Source organism: Bos grunniens, chromosome 10 (assembly GCF_055505025.1).
Source record: "Bos grunniens cultivar Pamir isolate PY7600 chromosome 10, Bosgru_T2T1.0, whole genome shotgun sequence".
Lineage (NCBI taxonomy): Eukaryota > Metazoa > Chordata > Mammalia > Artiodactyla > Bovidae > Bos > Bos grunniens.
This window is the reverse complement of record NC_141174.1, coordinates 89,059,084-89,075,442: the sequence shown is the minus strand read 5'-3', so window position 1 is coordinate 89,075,442 and position 16,359 is coordinate 89,059,084.

The window sequence follows — 16,359 nt, the reverse complement described above, 5'->3', positions numbered from 1 at the left end:
TGAGTTCATCACAAACACAGTGGTCATAGGAAAGCCACACATCTTGAAATCATGAAATCTGGTTCCATCCTGGGCCCCTCTTAGGCTTGCTATAAGAACTTCCTATAAGAACAATGGGAACAGTCAGAGACTATTTTGGGGGGCTCCAAAATCACTGCAGGTGGTGACTGCAGCCATGAAATTAAAAGAAAGCTGAGCACTGAAGAATTGATGCTTTTGAACTGAGGTGTTGGAGAAGACTCTTGAGAGTCCCTTGGACTGCAAGGAGATCAAACCAGTCAATCCTACAGGAAATCAGTCCTGAATATTCATTGGAAATACTGATGCTGACGCTGAAACTCCAGTACTTTGGCTACCTGATGCAAAGAACTGACTCATTGGAAAAGACCCTGATGCTGGAAAAGATTGAAGGCAGGAGGAGAAGGGGACCACAGAGGATGAAATGGTTGGATGGTATCACCAACTTGATGGACATGAGTTTGAGCAAGCTCTGGGAGTTGGTGATGGACAGGGAAGCCTGGTGTGCTGCAGTCCGTGGGGTCGCAGAGTCAGACACAACTGAGTGAACTGAACTGAAGGACTTGGACAAGTCACTTAACCTCGCTTTGTATGTTTCCTTATAAAATCAGGCCATAATATCAGCACTGCCTGTGCCAAAGGCATTTTTGTGAGAATCAATCACAAGAACTCATAAAGAACTTTTGAAAAGGCACAAAACGGCAAATGGAAGGTATTATTACTGCATCACTAATTACTAATTACAGATCCAATATCTAGGCTTTGGGTAAAAAAAACAACGACGACAGGGTGGAGTCTATATAATCCACCCTTTCTCTTGTGACCCAGGAGTTCCAGGCTTGGCTTAAGGAACAGCTAAGGAAGAATACCATTCAGAGTCGCTGTAAAAAAATACAACCCATAATTGCAAGTCAATCATACACATGGCATAAAAGTTGGTGAGTTATTCATAAGAATGGAATACAGATAACAAGCTTGTGTTTGTAGTGCTTTCACTCTGAGGGAAAACTCTTTTGTTATTTGATTTTTTTTTTTTTTTAATTTTAAATGCAGGGGGAAACGAAGGGGTGAAAGCAGCAGGTCGTGATATAGAAGCAAAGAAACAGCAGGAACTGGGGGGGTAAAAGGCCCAAAGAAAGGTCTCTCTTCAAAGGCGAGGGTGTGACATCTGGGACCAGGCCAGGTTCTGGAACCCAGGGCAAGGACAGCGAGACAGGAAGGATTCCAACATTCCCAGCAGCCAAAGAGAACCTTTGGGTTTCAGGGCTCATCTGAAAGACACCCGCACACTCAATAACCTGGTATGCAATTTATTCTCTGCAGAGGAATGAAAGGCTGAGTCAATGCTGCAAGGATGTGAACTTGGGTTCTGAGGGAGTCGGTGCGGATGGCTTTAAACACTAAACCGGCCCCTTCAGGCAGCAGAGCACCCGTATACTAAAGGACATGGAAAGCAGTCATCGCCTTTTAAAAAGAATGTTTCTGTTTTCATTATCATTTAAGGCTGTAGTCAGTGTTGAATGATAATAAGAAACTGGCATGGGGAAAAAAATGCGCCCAAATCGCAGGCGTACACAATAAAAACGCTATTATAGACTTTTGTGAATATAAATAGTTTTTTAAATGAGGCCGCTAAGACTGGCATCTTAGATGCTACCTGAAAAAGAGTCATGGTTATATATTCCAACATTTGCACCCGCCCCTGGGCTCGGCTTTCCACTGCAGAATGGGCTGGGTGATTTTTTTGGAATAAATATCAAAGGGGCAAAGAAGGGAGACGAGGATCGAAGTGGTGGGAGCACAAAGGGCAGAGAGGAATGACTTGATGCCCAACAGGAGGAAATTGAAGAGTACAAAGGGAAGCGGAGGATAAAAAGGAACGAGGATGGGTTTACTCAGAGTCCCGTTAAATAATGCATCCTCAATCTGAGCAAAGAACAGGCTTCAGTTGGTGATTTTGTCCCTGCATTTAGCCTCAACCCCAAACAGTCAAGGTGTTGGTTTCTTTGCTCTCCCCATTCGGATGATGGTGTTGCAGTAATGAGTATTCAACAGGAACATAATAATGTCCTTGCTGGAATTTCTTCTTCTGGAGTTACTCCCCCCCACCCTCCGTGAGTTCACAGATGTCAAGGGGGCCTAGTTGAAAAGTGGGGAGGGCGAGGAGGCCCATATTGAGAATGCATTGTGGGGGATTCCCTGGCAGTCCAATGGTTGGGACTCAAGGGTTTGATCCCTGGTAGGGGAATTAGAATCACTCAGGCCTCAAGGCAAGCCAAAATGAAAAAAGAAAGAAAGAAATTTCCTCGCAAAGGTCAAAGCTTGGTGTGAACAATGTAAAGTGAGTATCAGGAAGGGCTTTCTGACAGTGAGGAATGTTGCACCCTGGAAGCATAATGAAAGAGCTTGTTGAATTTCAGAGAAGTGGGTCTTCCTGAAGGTGGAGATACAGACTAGAATAAGCACCGCACATCTCTCATGTCATTCAGGAACAAATCCTTACCCAACCAGGCAGTGATGTGTGGAGTTTGGTCCGCTGGGTCTGAGACTACTGACCACTGTCTGGAGGAAGCAATGGGCACATGGAGATCTCCCAAGTGAGTTTCAGCACCTACAATAAGTTCCATCCACTTACTGGCGTTGAGCCCAGAGAGCGTGAGTAAAGAGACGGGCACGTGCAGATGACAAACACCATAGGGTAGCTGAGAACATGGCATCAGAGCTGGGTCACTGCCATCTGGGTGCCCCATGAGGGCCTCAGGGCAGGACTCAAGTCAGTCTGCTCTTCTTGTCATCTCTCCGGGGACCTCCTGCCACACTTGGCTAATCTTTTAGCCCACGGCACTACTGTTGTCCTAGATTCCAGCTCCAAACCTACAGCCATCCCTCCATGATGCCGTTGCTGTTCCTCCTCCTCCCCATTCATTGCAATCTGTCTGCTCTCAAGTCCTTCAAGACCCTCCCTCATCTATCCCTTCTTTACCACCCCCTCTCTACCAATTCACTTTCTGATCTACCCAAGTTGAAACCATTTCTCCTCTGTAGGAGCTTCCCTCCAGTCTCCTTCCTGCTCTCATCTCCTCCTCCTTCTTCTAACAAACCATCCTGACATCATCTCCAGATTGATCTCTCAATGTGTGACTTGGATCGTACCATTCCTCTGCTTGAAAGCTTTCCAGGGGTCTCCATTACTTATACAACAAAGCCCAGGATCGGGTAACCAGTCATTCAGCGAAAGCCACCTTCCATTCTCTCATTGTCATGCGTCTGCGTGATGTTTTACCTTCTTCTCTGCTTACACTCAGTTCAGCCACCGCCTCCGCTGCTTGGCCATTCCCTGGCCTGAGTTGATACACTTAGAATCTCTAAGTACATTTAGCAGTGCTCTTTCAAATACATGTCCATTTGGCAATTCATGGCTCATTACCTGTGGCATCTCATCTGTTTCACATGACATGGTTTTGCCTCTTTGTGTCTCCACTGCCTGATCAGTTTGAAAGCTTCTTGGTCTGCAAGCACTGCCCACGTCTTAATTTGCGTGTGTGCCCTAATCAATTGCTATGAACAGAGTAAGTGCTCATTAAACACTTAACTTAGGAGAGGAAAACCTTAAGAGAATTCTTCACAAAGGTCTTGAAAGTCAGCAGTCTGCTCTGGAAAATTACAGAAAAGGACTGCCTTCCCAAAAAGCTTCAGCCCCCGTTGAGGCAACCCTGCACATGACCCACTTCATCTCACCTCCACGGCTCAACTCAGATTAAAAATTCAAGAGCTTTACTGGAAACACCCACCAGGAGGCAACACAGATAGAAGAGAGGAAATTCTGTAAAGGTCCCCAGATCTAACCCAATTACGATGAGACTAATTTTGGCCCATGACCCAACAAGCCACACAGGTGGGGTTATGAGAACAGGCTCTGGCCAGAGCTGAGCAACAGCACTTCTGGGACCCTGAGGGTGCACACGTGCTTGCCTGCATGCAGATTCAGACATACATAATCATCCTCAGCAGAATTTTAAAAGTTTGTTCCCAAATAGCCCGTGGAATTGAATTTCTGATATCTGAGTGCATATATGGATATGCATTTTCCATTACTTGTTTACGCAGACTATAAAACATCACCGTAGAGGAGTCGCCAATTTATTAACAGGTTGCCTGCTTCAAGTTCATTTGTTGGCTATTTGAAACTCAGAAGGCATTTTTCCTTGGAAGCAAGAGTGTGCTCAAGCACATTTAACCCATAACGTACTGTGCTTTAATACCACAAAGGTTTTCATTCTACTCATCAGAGGTTTGCAAATTCAAATGCCTGCAGTAGCCAGGGGGGCGGGGGTGGACAATCTAAATGAGGAGAGTCAGGTCAGGAAACCAGGGAATGAGGGAGACCTCTGCTCATGCCCCATCTAAATGGGCTCCCCATCTACACATGCTGGAGCCCCTCCCCAGCTCCAGCAGTGGCTGCCCACAGGCCCAGTGCAGCAGATCAGGAGAAGCCAAACACCAAAATCTTAAGCTGAAAATAGTTGGCAAGTAATTAGAAAAATATTTATACACAGTATAGATGAAATAAGACACATTGTCCTGCTGAAACTGGGCTCATGCTTACAACCTCCACTTAATAATGTTGCTTCTTGGACTTCCCTGGTTGTCCAGTGGTTAAACTGCACTTTCACTGGAGAGGGTGTGAGTTCAATCCCAGGTGGGGAAACTGAGAGCCCACATGCTGCACCGCACAGCCAAAAATCATAATAATGTTGCTTCTTTGAGAAAAAGACACTCATCTTAATTTCTACAAGCCAACAGGCAACTATTTTCTCTCTTCAGCTAACATGGGTGGCTCTTCCTGGGTATAGTCCTAGGTTAAGGCTCTACCTTGCATAATTGAAGGCTAATGTCTCTGGGGTTCTTAGAACCCAAGGTTGCGATAGGGCCCGGTGGCCTAAATCTAAGCCCCACACCTGGCCCCTTCACTGTGTGTGAGGACAGGACCTTTCCATTCCCTTCCAATGTGTCAGGGCCATTTGTTAACAGGGTATATATGTGTGAGCTAGGACCTGCCTGTGTTTTGCTTTATGTTATGGTGGTGTTGGTTATTACTGCTCTCTTATTTTGTCTGTTTGTTTGCTTTTACTGATTATAAATGCTATATGAGTTCACCATAGAAAATTTGAAAATTTTTCCCTCCTAGAAGTAATCACTGTTAATAATGATTTCCTTTTTCTTTTTAATCTCTTCCTGTCTAATTTTCTTCACATTACATAGGTGTAGTGGGTTAAACAGTGGTGCCTGTCACTCCACTTTCCCCTAAAAAAGTTATGTGCACATTCTAATCTCTGAAACCTATAAATGTGGCCTTACTTGGAAAAGGAGTCTTAAGGCTCTTGAGATGAGAATTTAGCCTGTGGCACCACCGATGTCCCAGTTCCCAGCGCCAAACCTAGAGTCATCCCTCCATGATAGATTATCCAGGTAGCTCCTAAATCCAGTGACAAGTATCCTTAGAGGAGATACACAGAGAAGATACACAGAAGAGGAGGAAGCAGCGTGACTGTGGAGGCAGAGTGATGAGGCCACAAGTCAAGGAAACCAACAGCCATCAACACTGGAAGAGGAAATGGACAGATGCTCCCCTGGAGCCTTGGGAGCGAGCACGGTCCTGCCAGACTTCGCACTTCTGGCCTCAAGAACTCTGAAAGCAAATTTCTGTTCTGCTAATTTCGTGGTAATTTGTTGAGGCAGCCCTAGGAACATAACACAATACATGAGCAAATGGATGTAATTAATTCAAACAATATAGGATTAAGTAAAGTGAAAAAGAGTGATGATCTCTTACCTGCAACACAAACCCCTCTGTGCTCCCAATTAGTAGTAACTGTTGGTAATAATCCTTCTAGGTCTTTTCCTATGCATGCCACACACACACACACACACAGAGACATATGCACATAAATATATTTATATGTCTGTGTTTTTTTAATAAATGAAAGTATGATATTCTGCTATTTGTTCTTTTTAAAATTCAGTCTTTCTGAGGGATATTTGCATGTCTGTACATAAAGATCTGCCTGATGCTTCTCAATGATTACAGTATATTCTATGAACATAGCCTATGCCATTGTTTTCAACGATTCTAAACTTAGTAACAATATTACAATGATAAATCAAAGTTGACTCTCTTCATTTGGCTACAAGTGAAGTTACTTCCCCCCTTTTCAATCTACATATTAAATATATATAGCATGTATATGTGTGTGAGAGAGAGAGAATTAGTACTCCTCACCAAATACTTCTGGATATCTTCTGCCCTTGGGATTGCGAGTGACCAAATAACTTGTTTTAGCTAGTGATCTAGTGGCTCAGCGGTGAGGAATCTGCCTGCAATGTAGAAGACTGGGGTAGACATAGGTTCAGTCCCTGGGTAGGAAGATCCCTTGGAGAAGGAAATGGTCACCCACTTCAGTATGCTTGCCAGAATAATCCCATGGACAGAGGAGCCTGGCAGACTACAGTCCATGGGGTTGCAAAGGAATCAGACACGGCTAAGCACACACACATGCATGTAAAGCAGAAGCCACTGTTGTCATTTCCAACTGGAATCTTTAACAGCAGGTCCACAGCTGTCTCATTCTTTTTCCCCTGCAAAGTAATTGCAGAAGTGCTAAAAAGAGCCCCGTTAGTCCAGGGCTCTTGGTAGGGATGACATAGAGTGCAGGGACAGGGACTCCCCTGGCAGTCCAGTGGTTACAGCTTCATGCTTGCACTGCTGAGGGCATGGGCTCAATACCTGGTCAGGGAACTAAGATCTCACAAGCCACCCGGTGTGCTCATCTTTCAAAAAACAACTTTTGACACCCCAGAGTGGAGAGACAAATAGTGTGAGCAAAAAATAAAGCTTTGCAGTTTTAAATCACTGAGATTTGAGGGTTGTTTATTACTGCAGCACAACCCAGCTAATCATAACTGATTTCACATATACAATATGGATGTGATCGATATATATACATTTATATTTTTATATCTATATACATTTATATGTTTTTATATAGGTATCGTACCCTTCTAAAATTGGAGAAAGCTTAAAACAAATGGTTTGAAAGAAAAATGTGTGGTTTATTACAGCCTGCTCTGTATTAATCAACAATACAATTAACAATACACTGTACTTTGTTTACTTACTTACCCTTTTAACATTTTCACTAAGATGATGAGCTTAATGCTAGTGGAAATAAAACCCCATGCTGTCAATATCAGGCATATGACAATGGCCATAAATAAACAAATATGTTGTTTGTATATGTGGGTCTGTGAGCTTGGTTTCTGTCTCTATGCACCATTGTGCTCTGCATCTATTAATGAGGTTTCAGGCTCTTTTCTATGGTTTAATGTACATTTGAGATAACAGTGCTCTGTAGGCTCAAAGAAGAGCCCTTCTCTCTTGCTTCTGGATGGGGGATTGGCAGGTGCTGTTCGCATTAGGGAGGGAGGAAGTGCTGTTCTCTGATCAACAGTGATGCCTCCAGCTGATTAAAGAACATTGTTTGTAGAACTGGAAGGGGATCAAAATGCCTTTAGTTCTCTAAGTCAGAAAAGACAAGGCCTTGAAGGCTAAAACGATAAACATAACAAGAGCCTTATGGTTTCAATGAAAGATATCCAAGATCCAAGCCTTTTCTCTCCTGGGTAGAAGAATATTTTTTAATGATCTCTCTTAAAATGTCAGATTTAATAGAAAAAAAAAAAAAGAAAAGAAAACCCTCCTGCTCTCCCCCACCAAAACACTGCAATCAGAGAAGCTTCCTTAATCGTGGCTCTGACCGCCTTCACAATCTACACGGAAGATGGGCAGCACATACCAGTAGCCTCCCACTCTCCTGGGTTGTGATGACGGTAGCCAGCCACACAATGAAAGACGCCTGTCATCATGACGATGTTTTAAATTTAAAATTCAAATATTCAAAAATGCTAAGGCCTCCTATCACCTGTCACAATGGGATTTTAAGAGAGGATTCTAATCTGGGAGCGGGGGTAGGGGAGGGGTGGATATCGCATCATTCCTCTAAGTCAGGAATAGTTTAGTAGCAACTAAAAGGGGTCAAACAAAAGGAGATGGTTCTACCCACCAGATCGCCCTCCAAGATGCCCTCTCCAAGACGATCCTGTGTTGGCAAAGGGGGCTGGGCGCTATGCAATGATTCCTTAGTATGTTCTGGGTCCCATGTAAATCAGTGCTGCTTAAGATCAATACAGGGACATCCCAGGTGGTCCAATGGCTGGGACTCTGTGCTTGAATGCAGGGGGCCTGGGTTCGAGCCTTGGTTCAGGAACTAGATCCCACATGATGCAGCTAAAGATCCCACATGCCACACTAGGACCCAGTGCAGCCAAATAAATAAATACTTTTTAAAAAAAGATTAATAGAAAGTGGGTTTGTATTGGTGGAGTTTTATCCTCCTTAGCTTGAATTAACCAAAGCAGCATTATTTATCATTCACTTACTTTCATTTAGCCTCTGGATTACTAGCTTGGTTCTCCCATTTCTTTTTTTAAGAAAGTCATTTATGCTGCTCTCAGAAACTTAATAAATACTATGGTTTTAAGTATAACTTACTGAGTTCAAATGTTTGTTATAGAATGTTATGGTAGTGCTATGTTCTGAATGTTTGTGTCCCCCTGGCAAATTCATATGCTGCAATCCTAACCCCCACAGATGATGGTATTAATAGGTGGGACCTTTGGGAGTTGCTTAAGTCATGAGGTGGAACCTTCATGACTGGAATTAGTGCCTTAAAAAAGAGGCTCTGGAAAAAAAAAGAAGGTCTATGTTAGAGAGGGTTTGGAGAAAAAGGAACCCTCTTACACTGTTGGTGGGAATGCAAACTAGCACAGCCACCATGGAGAACAGGGTGGAGATTCCTTTAAAAACTGGAAATAGAACTGCCATACAACCCAGCAATCCCACTGCTGGGCATTCACACCGAGGAAACCAGAATTGAAAGAGACACATGTACCCCAATGTTCATTGCAGCACTGTTTACAATAGCCAGGACACAGAAGCAACCTAGATGCCACAAACAAATGGATAAGGAAGTTGTGGTACATATTCACAATGGAATATTACTCAGCTATAAAAAAGAACACATTTGAGTCAGTTCTAATGAGGTGGATGAAACTGGAGCCTATTATACAGAGTGAAGTAAGTTAGAAAGAGAAACACCTATACAGTATATCGACACATATATATGGAATTTAGAAAGATGGTAACGACGACCCTATATGCAAAACAGCAAAAGAGACATGGATGTAAAGAACAGACTTTTGAACTATGTGGGAGAAGGCGAGGGTGGGATGATTGGAGAGAATAGCAGTGAAACATGTATATTAGCATATGTAAAATAGATGAACAGTGCAAGTTCGATGCATGAAGCAGGGCACTCAAAGCCAGCGCTCTGGGACAACCCAGAGGGATGCGGTAGGGAGGGAGGTGGGAGGGGGCTTCAGGATGGGGGACACATGTGCACCTGTGGCTGATCCACATCGATGTATGGCAAAAACCACCACAATATTGTAAGGTAATTAGCCTCCAATTAGAATTAATTAATTAAAAATAAAAATACATTTTTTTAAAAAGGGGGCTCTGGAGAGATCTGTAGCCCCTTCTGCCATATGAGGATTCAAAGAGAAGTCTGAAACCCAGAAGAGGGTCCCCACCCAATAATGCTACCACCCTGATCTCCAAGTTCCAGCCTCCAAAACTATAAGAAATACACTTCTGTTGTTACAGACTACCCAGTCTGTAGTATTTTGTTATAGCAGCCTGAACAGACTAAGACAGATAGGCAGGATTCTAAGATGGTCCCAGGATTCTTGTCTCCAGCGTACACACACCTTCCGCAGGCTACTCAGTCAAACACGAATCTAAGTGCTACTGTGAAGGGATCCTGCAAATGCAATTAAATTCTCCAATCAGTTGACCTTAAAATAGAAGATTATTCTCAGTGGTCCTCAAAGGAACTGGGTTCTCCTGGTGAGAGAGATAAGAAGTGTAAAGGGGCCTATGGAGAGGGTACATGGGTGGTCTCCTAACATCCTCCTATGCTTAGCGTCCTAACACCCAGCAAGAGAAGAGGGGCTACAGTCCTACAGCTGCAAGGAACTGAATTCTGCCAACAACCATGTGAGCTTGAAAGAAGACCCCAAGCTCCCGAAAGGAATCAGCGCGGCTGACATTTTGAGTTCAGTCTTGTGAGATCCTGAGCCAAGAACCTCATTAGGCCATGCCCAGGCTTCTGACTCCAGAAACTGGAAGGTAATAAACAAGTGTCTGGGGACTTCCCTGGTGGTCCAGTGGTTAAGAGTCTGCCTTAATGTAGGAGACATGGGTTCAATCCCTGGTGGGGGAACTAAGATCCCACGTGCTTCAGGGTAACTAAGCTGCACAAGGTGACTAATGAGACCACACGCCACAGCAAAGTCCCCACATGCCGAAACTGGGACCCAACACGGCCAAATAAACAGCCGCAACTTTAAAAAATAATAAATTAAATAAATAAATAAATGAGTGAAGCTGCTAAATTTTGGTGGGAATTCATTATACAGCAATAGAAACCCAATACAAACAGACATAGGCCTTGCTCTGGCCTAAAATGTAAAAAAAAGTCAAGTACAACTTAATTTTAACTTTAATCCAGTGAAATAACTGTATACCATGACTGATACTTCATTGGTAATAATAATCCTACAAGATGGGTGAAAGCAATTTAATCAAATAACCTCAATACAAAAGAATTAAAATGACAAATAGCAATGTTCCTATATTTGCCCGATAAATAGCTATCCACATAACTGAATGAATTTTCTGCTAGTTGGCTTCAAGACTTAAAGGATTTTCTTTTTCTTTCCTGTATTAATCAATGAAGCTTAGTTTCTAATTAATTTTGGAGCATCTGGATCTTTGAGCTCCTTGGATAAAGGTATTGTTTAACGCTAAGGTTATTTGCTGGTTTGGTTCTTGTCTCAAATAATCGGTTGCATTTTAATGGCAGTGTATGAAAGGCAAGGCTCAACGCTCAGATACCAGCACAGAAGGTACTTTATCTGAAGCACCCGCCCCGACAACAAAAATCAATGGAACAGCGCCCCTTTGTGGTAGAGGGGCAAAAGTATCCATACGCTAACCTTGCTGAGATACAATTGGCAAGCACAAAATAGATTTCTCTTTAAAAAAATTAGAAAGAGTTAAGTAGAATATTTTAGAGTAATCATTGCAAACTGGATTATAGGGATTCACGGGGTGTTTAGAGAGCCAAAAGGGAGCCATTGTATCTTCTGGGAAAAGTGAAAATCAAGGATTAACGGCCTTTAACATATAGGAAATTAAATCATCCCCAGTACAAACGGCAAAGCAATGTCAGCAGCAGTTTGTCCTCCAATGACTCTTCCACTAAGATGGAGCACAAATGGGAAGTTAGCCGATTCTTCAGATAAATGGGATCATGTTAGACATTTACATGACCCTTTAGAGTCATTGACTCGTTGATACCAATACCCAACAACATCTGTCCTGCTTAGCTGCATTTTGTAATTGAAATCATGAAGGCCCAGGGAAGTTAGGAAAGTAGTGGGGTCACATTTGAAACCCAATGTTTCCAATTCTCTAAACCTAAAATAACTAGGTTTATCCCATGGTCCACTGTAGAGAAGGTACACCATTCTGTGAAAGGCGGCATGGCTGAGTCATTGCTGCCAGGGCTCTGTGTCCAAACTGCTCAGGTTCCAAAGCTGGCTCAAGTCTGTGGCCCTGGGCAATTAGTCAATCCTCCTGTACTTTGGTTTCCTCACTTGCAGAATGCAATTGGTAACAGTATTACAGTCAAGGCATTATTTTGAGGATTAAATGAGAAAACCAGGAATGGGGCCTGGCAGCTAGTAAAAGTTTGGGAAACGTTAGCTGTAAGTACAATAGCTGATGCTTCATAGGTTGAGAAGCACTTCAAAAAGCTGCCAACATTTGGGGTTATATCTAAAGACTTCTAGGACTTTCCCGGTGGTCCAGTGGTTAAGAATCCAACTGCCAAAGCAGGAGACACGGGTTCAATCCCTGATCTGGCAAGATGCCACGGGGCAGCTAAGCCCATGTGCCACAACTACTGAAGCTCTTGCACCCTAGAGCCTGCATTCCACCACAAAGAGAAGCCATCACGATGAGTCCCTGCTCACCACAACTAGAGAAAGCCCACGCAGAGCAACAAGGACACGGCACAGCCAAAAAAATAAAATGAAAGAAAGAAAGAAAAGAAGGAAGACTTCTAGGATGTGTATCAGATATCGACAATGGTAAGTTACATGGAAGAGGTAGACTTTGCATGCAAGCAGAACTTCAACCTTTTCACTTGGCATCCTTCAGTATTGTTGACATGTGTTGCAACAAGCATGTACTGTTGTGATTTTAAATAAGTAAAGAAAGAATATTTCAAAGCCTGCTTCAATAATCCCCTCTAGCCCCGGGATCTCATCATCCAGAATTCCTTTTATACATCTAACCTCCTTGTCCTCTAAGCCCTTTGTAAAGACACCCCGTCCTCTCTAGGCTAACCCTTGGATGAAACCTTTTGATTATAATCCAGTGGTTGCTGATGTCTGCACTCCCGGGGCGCATCTGCAAAAACGGCAGGCAAATGCTATGAACTCTTGCAGCGTAAGCATGCTGGTGCTCAGCCTGAAGAAGTCTGCAGTCAACCACAGTCAGAGATTTCTATCAGCCACAGAGCACTGCAAGCTGTCACAGCATTCTGCTATCTGGGCACCAGGCTGTCCATCTGCGCTCAGACTGACAAGGAAAGGAAAAACTGCAAAGAGAAGCACGCTATCAAGCATCCTTCCCAGTGTGGCAATGACATTTAGAACTGCTGGAGAATCCTGGAGCAGCTTCATCAGGACTTCTAGTATCTAGTGAGGAGTTCTGAAATAAATAGGCAAGGCTTCGGCAAGTTCCTTAATCTCCTTTGTAAAGTGGGGCTATGTTACTTAGGATAACACCAGCTGCCATAAGAAGTTTATTTCACTCCTGCAAGAGACTCCTGGGGATGCTCCTGGGGAGGGAAGACAGAACTCTGCTCTGCATAGTTCTTCAGGGACCCACATTCATTCGAAGGGTTGGTGGGTATGCTGTCTTCAGTGCTGACTTTCAAGATCCCCTGGGCTCTGGCATCCGTTCAGGAACAGGAAAGAGGAATATCCACGTGAGGTGTTCAAGGGTCAGGCCTAGAAATGATGCCATTACTTTTGTGGCCACACCTATCTATATGCAAGGAAGGCTGTCACCTGTGTGCCCAGAGGAAAAAAAGGATATGGATTTGGTTAACAGACAGACAGTCTCTGCCACAAGAAATCACATGTAGACCAGCACTGTAAGAGGAGGTGAAACTAGACCTGGAGTAGTCATAGGTACAAGAGTTCAGATGATGGTAGAGCCAACTTCGTGTAAGGGGTTTGAATTAAGGACACTCAAGCGGTCACTAACACTGCTCACCAGGGGGTTTCAGCGCACCACCTTCAAGCCAAGAGGGAGGAGCTGCACTGCCACCCAAACATCCCACCTCCACCCATTTTCTGACCTGGGATGTGTGGTCATGTGATTAGTTCTGGCCACTAGGCAGAAGAAACATGTGTCACTTCCAGACTGAGCTTTTAATTTCTGACCTAAGGCTGTCTAGAGGCCTTTTTTCCCTCTGCCAGTGAAGAGCAAGAGGGCTTCCCTGGTAGCTCAGTGGTAAAAAATTCTCCTGCCAATGCAGGAGTTTTGGGTTCTATCCCTGGGTTGGGAAGATCCTCTGGAGAAGGAAATGGCAACCCACTCCAGTATTCTTGCCTGGAAAATCAGATGAACAGAGGAGCCTGGTGGGTTACAGTCCATGGGGTTGCAAGAGTCGGACACACTTAGCGACTAAACAACAAAAATGAACAGCAAATAGTGTTTCAGAGAGGACAGACTCCATCCAGCCTAGGCCCTGGAGAAAATACAGAATGGATCTCACAGGAACCCATGCAACATCTTGCTGTTTTAAGTCATTGGGATTTTTGAAGTTGTATATTACCGCAGCATAACCTAGTTTATTCTGACTGAGAGAGAAACATATTTTCATCCAAGAAGCATCAGATGGTCTGTGAGACAAACAAATCAACAAAAAGGCATTCTTGTCCATTTTAGATCATCAGTTCCAAGAACTAAGGGAGTATGCTTTTGAGAACATAATTTGTACATTATCATTGCCATGCAAGCCAAAGAAGTGTTTGGCAAGCCTTGGATTATCAACTTTCAATAGAGCCCCAGACGTATTCTCTACCTTAAAAAATCACTAGTCCCAATTTAGAGGAAGTTTAAAGTTGTTGTTCAGCCGCTCAGTCGTGTCCAATTCTTTGCGACCCCATGGACTGCAGTATGCTAGGTTTCCCTGTCCTTCACTATTGTTTTAAATAGTTTAAAGTTACAAAATGCTAAAGAGAGATGTTAAGGACATATAAGAAGTTAAAAAAAAAAAGAAAGAAAATGGGAGCACTTTGGAGGGAATCATGAGCAGCTGTCAGGAGCGTTTTTACGTAAAGGTCAAATCCTGTTGCGTACCGGGGGTCTCTAGACCTGTCCTCCTGCACTGCTGGTTGCCATACGGGCCCGCCTAGTGCTTTGACCTGGGGACCAGCACTGTGATGTTCTCCTAACTTGTGTTATTCTGTCTCAGATCTCACTCACATCATCCCACATGCAGATAACTTTACATAAAAATGCAATGAGTGAGGGATCATGACTCTTTTTAATATATTCCCCCAGAGGGACTTCCCTGGTGGCCCAGGGTTAAGACTCCACATTTCCAATGCAGGGGATGAGGGCTCATCCCTAGTCAGGGAACTAAGATCCCGAATGCCTTGCAGCACAGCCAAAAGATAAAAAAATATTAAAAATGACAACAACAAAACATATGTTCTCCTAGAGCAGAGGGCCCCAAAACCACTGCCCCCGCCCCAGGCCACACAGCAGGAGGTGAGGGGTGGGAGAGTGAACAAAGCTTCACCTGTGCTTACAGCTGTTCCCCAAAGCTGTTACTACCCTCTGAGCTCCACCTCCTGTCAGACAGCAGTGAGACTGGATTCTCATAGGATGCAAACCCGAAAGGTAATGAGGTTGAATCATCCTGAAACCATTCCCCTACCCAGCCACCCCACCCGGCCACACACCCACCTCCAGCCCTAGTCAGTGGAAAACTGTCTTCCAAGAAAACCGTCCCTGGTACCAAGAAGGTTCAGACAAGTGCCCTAGAGAAAGTGATCAAACTGGATACTCTAGTTCCGCTCACTTTAGCATAAAAGGAAGTGCCAATGCTCTTCCACCAGCTGGTTGAGGTGCCTTAACTAGTACTGAACAAGTTGACTATAAACTCCTTAGATATGAGTTGTATTTTATTCATCTGTGAAGAGCACGGTAATTAGTGAGGAGCCTGTTTTGGATTCAGCCAGATTCCAGCTAGGATATTGATTCCATCACTTAATAACTGGATAATCTTGACCTTGATAAGCTTAACCTCTCTAATCTTGTTTCATCATCTGTAAAATGGGGATAATAATGCCTGACTCCATTGACTTGTTGTGGAAATTAAATGTGACACTTCTTTGTAAAGCTCCTGATGCAGCTCAAAGGTCTTTGTTGAGAGCTTGGAGAAACAGTGGCTTCCATCCAACCAAGAGAGTGTGATCTCAGAAGAGACTGTATTTTATTTCAGTCACTCAGTTGTATCCGACTCTTTGTGACCCCATGGACTGCAGCACACCAAGCTTCCCTGTCCATCACCAACTCCTGGAGCTTGCTCAAACTCATGTACATCAAGTTGGTGATGCCATCCAACCATCTCATCCTCTGTCATCCCCTTCTTCTCCCACCTTCATTCTTTCCCAGCATCAGGGTCTTTTCCAATGAGTCAGTTCTTTGCATCAGGTGGCCAAAGCACTGAAGTTTCAGCTTTAGCATCAGTCCTTCCAATAAATATTCAGGACTGATTTATTTCCTTTACGATTGACTGGTTGGATCTCCTTGTAGTCCAAGGGACTCTCAAAAGTCTCCAACACCACAGTTCAAAAGCTTTGATTCTTTGGTGCTCAACTTTCTTTATACTCCAACTCTCACATCCATACATGACTACTAGAAAAAAAATAGCTTTGACTAGATGGACCTTTACTGGCAAAGTAATGCCTCTGCTTTTTAATATTCTATCTAGGTTAGTCATAGCTTTTCTTCCAAGAAGCAAGTGTCTTTTAATTTCATGGCTGCAGTCACCATCTGCAGTCATTTTGGAC